Source organism: Balaenoptera physalus, assembly GCF_965194825.1.
Source record: "Balaenoptera physalus genome assembly, chromosome: 13".
Lineage (NCBI taxonomy): Eukaryota > Metazoa > Chordata > Mammalia > Artiodactyla > Balaenopteridae > Balaenoptera > Balaenoptera physalus.
In genome coordinates, this window is record NC_138892.1 from 88,120,151 (window position 1) to 88,129,178 (window position 9,028).

Below are 9,028 nucleotides of genomic sequence, written 5' to 3' on the forward strand. Positions count from 1 at the left end.
CTTCATCGCCGTGCGCGGGCCTCTCACTGTCACGGCCTCTCTTGTTGCGGAGCACAGGCTCCAGACACGCAGGCTCAGCAGTTGTGGCTCACGGGCCCAGTTGCTCCGCGGCATGTGGGATCCTCCCAGACCAGGGCTCGAACCCGTGTCCCCTGCATTGGCAGGCGGACTCTCAACCACTGCACCACGAGGGAAGCCCAGACCATCACTTTTTTTAAATGGTAAGAGTAATAGGGAATTCAGTTCTATTAGCTATTTCTAGCCTCCAGTTCTTCCAGAGCTAGTTCATCTGGGTGGAAAAATACTAGGTGTAATCTGCATGTTTAGGACCAAGGTTATATAACTGCAACGTTGTTTTTGAGTCTTTATACCAAAATCCTAAAACAATACAATGAAAATATTATTCTCTGAAAGTTTGTTAATGTAGGTTGGTCCCTCTTTCTATCTCTTCTCTAGGTCCTTCCCTGAGTCACTGGGTCTCTAACTTTCCTTATATTTTAATTTTCCCCTACTTATTTTTTAATTTCCCAATATATGTATTTTTTATGCTTCTCAAATTAACTAGGCATAAAACTGCAAGGCATTTCAGGCTCTTTTTTTTTATAAATTTGTAATGCAGATACCTAAATTTTCTCTTTAAACATAATTTTTTGCCCTAACTTATTATGCACCCTATTTTTTTTATTGTTGTAAGGGGCTTGATCAGTAGATTTCAACTTAAAAAAAGGACCCTCTGCTGTTTCCATAACACAACAGGATTGAACACCAGGATTTTGACTCTGATGATCTCCAATTGATGTCATTATGAGCAGCATTTAAACACTGAACTTTTTAATAGGTGAGTCCCATGTTAACTCAGATTAAATATGTTCTATTAAGTATTTGATTCCATAAAGAGCTACATAGCTTGTTAATGCTTTGAAAGAATTAACACTATCTTTAAATAGGTAAGCCCATACGGTGGTTTTGGAGTCTCTCTCTATATATATATTTTTTGGAGTACACAAACTCCGGGTCTTAGTTTTCTTGTAAACCAAGATGACTGACAAACTTCAAGTTCTGTTCATTTATTTTATTTCTATATTTTCTGAAATTCATTGTATCATATTTAGCAAGTCATATTAAATTCAGTTACTCCTTCTTTGAGATTGGTCATAGGGAGAATTATAATAAGGCCTCGGATCTTAAAAATATGCTTAAATTAAGTAAAACTGTACACATTTAAAAAAGTTAGCCAAAATGTACTGAGAAATTGTATTCTAATATGTATGGTTATGACTTCATTAGGTAATATTTTGTTATGTTTGAAAATACAAAAATTACAATTTACCCACTTCTATTAAATACATTTAAAATATAAATATCAGTAAACAGTGCTATACATAATTTTGTGAGTTATAAGCCTCACATGTTAGTTTACTGTTCACATTTTTGTTCTCATTCTTTCAGAGTAGAAAATCTAAACTTCTGTTACATGTTTGGATACTAGCATTACATGCGTAGATTATTTTAAATATATGAACTTATTACTTAACCAAGAATATGAGTAATAAGAACCAGATAGTCACCCAGGGAATGCCATTACTATCTGATATAACTCACAGCAAAATTTCATTCTAATTCTTCAGTGAGTCAGAACACTTGGTTCAAGCTCTTTCTGTCCTCTCTCTCGACAGTGCTTCCTATTCTTGGTCACATGTACAGCCATAAGCAGAAACACCAAAAACTCTGAGGAAAGCCATTGCTGAAAAGAGCTGGAAACTAAGCCTTTCTCCTAAGACTTCCAGCCACGAATTCCAAATTAGAGGGATTCAGAAATATTGAAATCCCTGGCTAGTCATTAGAACTGTGTTTCCAAATATTTATTATGTGTCTATCCATCACTGACTGTAAGAAATATTACTCAAATGTTTATATGAAAGTAATAAAAATCAGTGACCATAAATATTGTAATGTATTTTTATGTACAGCGCTACTAGCAGCGCTTGAAATTCAGTTCCGTTTTTAGTCGAGGCTCTCTCCTCAATGACTAACTCAAGCAACTGAAGCCCAGATTAACTCATCATATTCATGGCTCCTGGCTGTGCAGCTTGGCAGCTCTGACAGAGGAACCTCCTGGCGTACAGTGTAGACAGGACAAAACCGACATTCACATTAAACCTGACACTCAGGTTGCCTATCGTAAGAAGAGCTATTGAGAGTAGAGCCATATTTTAGGCCTAGGCAGTGATACTGAATGTATGTTACCCGTTATACAGAATTTTCTTTACATGTAATATAATTTCGCTTCACCAACAGTTGCTAAAAAATGGATGACAACCAAAATGGCAACCACTGTCCAAAGGAGCCAATTTTACGTGTGAATGACTGTTTATATCGTGTGATTTAAAGTTGTAAGTGGAGGCCCTGGCTCTCAAAATTCCGTCTCCTCTGCTGTCTGAAATCTATCAGCAATAATTCGGTATCATAACCCTGATACCGAAACCAGACAAAGAGACCACAAAAAAAGAAAGTTACAGGCCGATATCACAGATGAACACAGACGCAGAAATCCTCAACAAAATACTAGCAATCCGAATCCAACAATACATTAAGAGGATCATACACCATGATCAAGTGGGATTTATCCCAGGGATGCAAGGATTTTTCAATATCCACAAATCAATCAGTGTTATACACCACATCAACAAACTGAAGAATAAAAAAACCTTATGATCATCTCAATAGATGCAGAAAAAGCAATAATTCCTTCCATTGGAGAACATAAATACTTCCCTGGATGGCTACATTTCATTGGAAATACTTTGGGGAAGGATGCCCAAATTAAATACCCCAAATTTTAGAGTGAATAAATTTGTCAGGCATTTTATTCATTCATTAATTTTTCATTCACTCATTCATCTCACTGATTCCTACAACTGATAGAGCACCTTCTATGGGCCAAGCGCTCTTCTAGGTGATGGAAATCTTGAGGGGAGCACATCCCCATTTGGCAGCAGAACACTGAGCTGGTGAAGTTACCCAAAGTGGGGAAAGAGGCATGGAACAGGGAAAAGACATTCACCAAATCTACTCTGCTACTTCAGAGTTTTGCCTAAAGCTGGCACTGGCAGTGCCCACAGGTGTCCAACTTCAACCACAACTGGTGAAGCATGCAAAAAGCTGCCTTGAAAAAGGGAAGTTGACTTCGGAAGTGCAGGATTCCCTAGAGTCCAAGATTTCATTGGTTGAGAACAAGTTTTCCTTAGCATTTAAAAAATGTTATACTATAAATCCTTTAGTGGCAGAATCCAATTAGTCTCCCAAAGAAGCTGCTCAACATATTAAGACGCATATGTTCAGCAAATCTAAAATGGAAAATTTCATCTTCCTGATCAAGCCAACTCCCCTATTTTTGTAAATAGGACCAGACACAAGACTTGAAACCACAAAATCACCTTGGACTACACATTCCAATCCTCTTTCCCACCTCCCATGTTCCATTTTGGCCACGTTCTTTTCGTTCTCCTTCTACAATCCCTTCCTTCCCCCCTATGTTCTGCCTCAATCTGAGCTAATGTATCAACAGCTTAAGTCATCTCCCTGCCTTCAGCATTTCTATCTCTTCTAACCATCCTGAAAACTGCCACTGTAAAATCATTTTGACCATATTGTTTGTCCTTTTGCTGCAAGGTAAACACTCCTAAAATTTAGCTTCTGGCCCTTGTTGTACCTCAAATTGTGCTACAGCCAACCCTTAACCTTGCTGAGCTTCAGATAAAATCTGAACCCCTTAGCTTGGTATTAAATCTATCTACCCCCTATCCTTACCATCTTATGTATAACCACTATTTTAAGGCTTCTATTTCAGTCCAGATGGTTTATTCACCCCTTCTTAACCACTCTTCATTTTTCCAGTTTCATATACTTACTCGTAATTGTTCCACACACACGTGCACACATGCGTGTATGCACACACACACACACAACTACAGATTTAAGCTTTGTGCAGCACTTGACAATTCTTGGAATGTCTGAGTCTGATTGTCAACTGTAAATGAAATTTTAAATATCTAACCTCTCAAATTTGTAGGCTCTTTCTGAGGACCAAAGAAACTAATATTTTATTGACTCCTTGTTATATGCCAAACACTTTGCTAGTTTCAATAAGGTATCGTGTTGTCTTATTAAAATCTTCCAGTGATTCTGTGATAGAGGTAGGTCTTATTTTCATTTTACAGATAAGGAAACTGAGGCAACAGTTTGTATGCAAATACTTTGAAAACTGAGAAACAGCTAGAAAAATGTGTATTTTTGTCTGTTTGTGACCTAGTAAATCTTCTGTTTTATGCAATCTTAACTTTTTCTCCAACTACATTTTAAGGTATAAATGATTTTATGTATTTCTTTAGAGTATATCCTCTCATGATAGTTACTAGAGTTAATAATTGCTTTGTAAATATTTTCAGGTTTATTTTGATATACAGCTTATGTGATGATAGTTGATTGATGATTTTTACTTTTCCATCAGAGTTTAAAATTTTCTTTCCTCCATTTTTGCCTATTAGGTGACAGCCATATACCTGACGTTAAAGAGGCTATGGAGGGGTTACCAAGGAAAAGAGATAAGCCTCACTTATGTGGGCTGCCTCAGGGTGTTATACATAGGTATAATTAAGATTTGTCCTATTTGCAAATATTTCAAAATATATTTAAATGAGCCAGTCAAATCTGACCTAATGAAGGGGAAAATATTAAGAGTAATTGAACACTATCTGCAGCATATTTTAAAAAGATCTATTAGTGATGAGGCAACTGAGGATAACTTCACTTCCCTAGTGCTAAATACAATAGACAAGATAATGATAGAGGCTCATCAGACTCTACCTTTGAAACTTGCCTTTGATGATTTACATAGAGGAAGTAAAACTAGTTAATGCTTGAACAGGGATTTGTTTATTCTATTTATCTGAAACTAAAGCCAACTATCATAGTAAGTTGAATGACCTTAAATCTCCATATTTGAGCAGAACTTAATGGACCATTTGCTGATAGATGAATTCAAGAAAATAAACCAGCTCCCAAATATGTGTGTGTATATGTGTGTGGGTATACTATATATACTATATACTTTGCTACTCAGCTCTAAAAACAAATGTGTTTCTTTTGTAGAAAAATTAAAATGATAGATTCTAAACAACTTTCTATATAAATAAAGATGCTAGACTCAAAAGGTGGCTGATTCAACTTAATTCTTTTAATTGTACTTTACTTTAGGTATACCTAATGATAAAAACTTCTTGGTTAAAAAAGGTGAGTTTGATTTTTACTACTTTTTTTCCTGTTCTCCAAGTAGAAAGAACATGTTTTCATGGTACTTTGCTCAGTAGAAGTAAACATTTAAGGATGGCTCCCTCTAAGTCTATTTTTTCAACATGTAACAGGATGCCTGGCATGAACTACATTTCCTTTATTGCACTCTGTTAAATTCCAAATACTGTTATACATCTTAATATAAGAAATATGTGTGACATAGCACATTTTCCAAGACAATATGCTTGAAATGAAGGATGAACTAGGGAAATTAATCCATCAGTCTATTAGATGATGACGGTTTAAGGAAATGCAGTCTTATCTTTTCCACGCATCAAGGCCATCAGTTTTGCCTTTATCCACTAGAGGGGGTAATGTTCCTCCATCCTAAAAAGACATGGAATTATCCCAGTGAGATTTAAATGCACACAGTGACCTTATTTCTTTTGAAACCAGGTTAATTAAATAATATAACACAATGGATGCCAAAAATACCAATGAAAGTTGCTTCAGAAACATTTTTGACACCAAGATCAGAAAGAGTTATTGTTTTTGTCTACCCTAAAACTTTGCAAAATCCGTGGTTGTAAAAAGGATGGGTAAATGTGTTTTAGCTAAGAGAGGAAAAATTTACATAAAGTAATGTTTTCTATGACCATCCCAAAAAGTACTGTGTTCTTTTTCATGTGATTAATTTCACCTTACTAGAGTTGGTAACTGGATTGTTGTCTGTTTGGTTCAACAAGGAGGCAAATCACCTCTTTACATTTAAGGATGCATTTAAAAAATAATTAAAGAATTAAATAGATTTATAGAAGTTTATAATAAACATCATAAATACATGAATTTGACATATTATAACATGGCTGAATAGTGATACAGGGTTCAGAATACTTAAAGATCAATACATACATACAGAACTGGTTTTTCACATATAACTATATAATTGTCACTGTTTATCACGGTAAAATTTTCGTTTAATAAATTCCAAGTCAATAAGACAAGAATGTTTTTTTCTTTAAACCTACTGAAAAATAGTTTGAATTGGCAGAATAGCCAATCATGTTTGGTTGTTAAAAGATAATCAAAGTAATTGGTTAGAAATAACCAGTTGCCACACTGATGAGATGTCATAATTATAATTAACTGTGCTATTAGGTCAGTTGTTTAGTTATTTCTGTGAATAAGAAAAAGCCTAATCAAAATGCAGAATAATTAGTTCAGTTGAAAAGAAGGGATATAATTTGTGAAAAGCAAGTATATTCCATCAACCTTATTTTTCATAATCCTAATCATTTTCTAAAATAAAAAATATTTCTAGTTCCTGGAGATTATTTCCCTTGAATAATAGCTACAGCAGTGGTTTCAAATGGTGGGTGAATAGCATACTTATCATACAACTTTTAAAAATATTCATGCCAAGAGCCCCCCTACAGGAATGCTGATTCAGTGGATCTGGGATGGGGGGATCTCAGCATGGGGACTTGTAAAAAAAATCTGCATATTATAATCTGTAGCCCTGGCTGAGTGTCACTGCACTGCCCAATTATACCTGACTAGGTTTTTCTCCTTGTTGTTTGACCCCTAGAAGGTATATATTAGAAAGTCTTTGGAGGCAAAAGAAGAAAATTACTGTGAATTATTATGACTTTTTACAGGAAAATCTCCTATTGTATGAGTGAGAGTAAAGGCCTCAAAATACCTATGTCTGATAGTGAATTCCACATTACAGTGCAAATAAACATGCTTTTGAAGTTCTGTATTGTTTCTTAGTAATTTGTGCTGCCTGGAGATTTTCCAAATACAGCTAACAAAGGCTTGTAGAAAAAGACTTACAGCATTATGGAAAAATTTTTGCTATAGACAAGAACAAATATTTACAAACAATAATTCCAAATAGACCCAAAAACCTATAAATAACTATTGTGTTCTTGTAAATATATTACCATAAAAATACAGTTATTTTAAAAGGAAGCAATAGCTTTATCTACAATACACATTAAAACAAATTACAGTGAGGTCACATCTCAAATGGAGATTTTATAATAACTGAGAAGTTAAATTATATGCATCTAAAAAGAATTTGGCCTGTTTTCACAATGAAATATGTGCCACCTATAATTTATTTTACTATAAATAAGATTTCCTATGTATGTTATAGATACTTATTATTAATTTACAATGCATGATTTACTTTAATCAATGTAAGAACAAATTTACTGTAAAGTAGAGAAAGATTCTATTTTTTTTCTCCTAGAAAGTCTTTTTTTACACTTACTAAAAAGGCACTGTGGCTACAAAGAGCAACAGGGCCAGTAGAAGGAATTAATATGTATCCAATTTGCAATGCAATAGCATATTCTGCATGTATTAAAGATGTTGGGAGCTATGGGTTCCCAGAAGAAAAAGTGTCCAACTCTGCCTCTAAGAAGTCCAGATGTGGTGAAGGTGGCAGTTGTGGAAAATCACTGAAGCGTCAGAAATAGTTTCAGGAGTCATTCATTCAATTCATCAAAGTATACAGAGAACTTACTCGGCACATGCGCAGCATTTTTTTTTCAAAAAGCAGATAATCCTTAAGAGAAATGTTGAAAACTAGCCAGAAGAACAATGCAGAGAATGATGAATGACAGTGGGGTTGGAAAGTGCTATAGCGGGTTTAAAGAAGGAAAGATCTTAAGAGGTATGTGGCGTTAACCAGGACTTGAAGTCCAGGTGAGATTGTTTCTGGAGAAAGGAATAGCATCAGAAGGCACAGGCAGGAAAACGTGGCGACAAAATATCATATACTAACGCTCTAGAAAAATGATATAGATGATCTTATTTGCAAAGCAGAAATACAGACACAGAGGTAGAGAACAAATGTATGGATACCAAGGGGGAAGGGGGGTGGTGGGAGGAATTGGGAGATTGGGAATGACACATATACACTATTGATACTATGTTTAAAGTAGACAACTAATGAGAACATACTGTATAGCACAGGGAACTCTACTTAATGCACTGTGGTGACCTAAATGGGAAGGAAACCCAAAAAAGAGGGGATATATGTATATGTATAGCTGATTCATTTTGCTATACAGTAGAAACTAACACAATATTGTAAAGCAACTATACTCCAATAAAAATAAATTTTAAAAAAAAGTGGCGACAATCTGGGGATGCTTTGTTTCTCTAGTTTGCTTGGAGAGTGTATTTTGTCCCTTAAAGCAGATCACATCCTTCTTCACTCCAGGAATAATTTCTGAGCTGTTCCATTCAGATCAACTCCTGAGTTTCTACTAGATTTATCACTGGAACCACTTAAACAATTAATTATGTGCTATTTTGCATTGTTTTCTAATTGTTTATTATATTTTTTAACTTCTTAGCTCTCTACATTGTGAATTCTTTAAGGGCAGGGATTGCTTTTGTACACATGTGATATCTCTCACATTGTTTACTATCCTACTTAGACACACAGTTCGAATTCAGCAAGTATTTGTTTATTGACTGATAATATGACTAAATGTAGTAGTGGTAGGCTTGCCAGGTAAAAATGTAGGAAAACCAGTTATATTTGAATTTCAAATAAATAATAAAAATATTGGTGGGTCTTACTTGCACTGAAATATCATTCATTGTTTATTTGAAATTGAAAATCAAATTTAACTATATGTATATATGTATGTATACATATATATACTCACACAGATTTAGGATGAAAAAATATATATAAATATATTTTTTCATCCTA